Below are 541 nucleotides of genomic sequence, written 5' to 3' on the forward strand. Positions count from 1 at the left end.
GGTTTGCAGGATGAGGATCCCAACGCTCATTTAGCCAACTTCTTAAAACTATGCGATACATTTAAAATTAATGGCATTTTTGATGATGCCATGCGTCTTCGATTGTTTCCCTTTTCATTGAGGAACAAAGCTAAACAGTGGTTGAACTCGTTACCATGAGGGTCAATTACTACTTGGGACAAATGACTGAAAAATTTTTACTAAAATATTTTCCGCTGGCTAAAACGGCTAAATTACATAATGATTCTCTTCTTTTGTGTAGATGGATTTAGAAACACTCTACGATGCATGGGAGAGATACAAGGACCTTCTGAGATGGTGCCCTCACCATGGGTTATCACTTTGGCTCCAAGTACAAACATTTCATAATGGTCTGAATCCTTCGACTCGGCAAATGATTGACGCAGCGGCGGGTGAAACCATCAACAATAAAACACCGGAAGATGCCTATGAGTTTATAGAGGAGATGTCACTGAATAACTATCAGTGGCAAGTCATAAGGATAAAGCCAACGAAAATAGTCGATACTTATATCGTCGAT

At 39.6% G+C, this 541-nt stretch overlaps 1 non-coding gene across 1 annotated transcript; it reads right to left on the bottom strand.

The window, feature by feature from the left end:
• Positions 1–231: 231 nt before the first annotated feature.
• On the bottom strand, positions 232–336 carry LOC121228735 (small nucleolar RNA R71). The gene has a single exon (XR_005926310.1). It is a non-coding gene; the product is annotated as a small nucleolar RNA R71 (small nucleolar RNA).
• Between the last annotated feature and the right edge of the window lie 205 nt (positions 337–541).

This window comes from Gossypium hirsutum, chromosome A04 (genome assembly GCF_007990345.1).
Source record: "Gossypium hirsutum isolate 1008001.06 chromosome A04, Gossypium_hirsutum_v2.1, whole genome shotgun sequence".
Classification (NCBI taxonomy): Eukaryota; Viridiplantae; Streptophyta; class Magnoliopsida; order Malvales; family Malvaceae; genus Gossypium; species Gossypium hirsutum.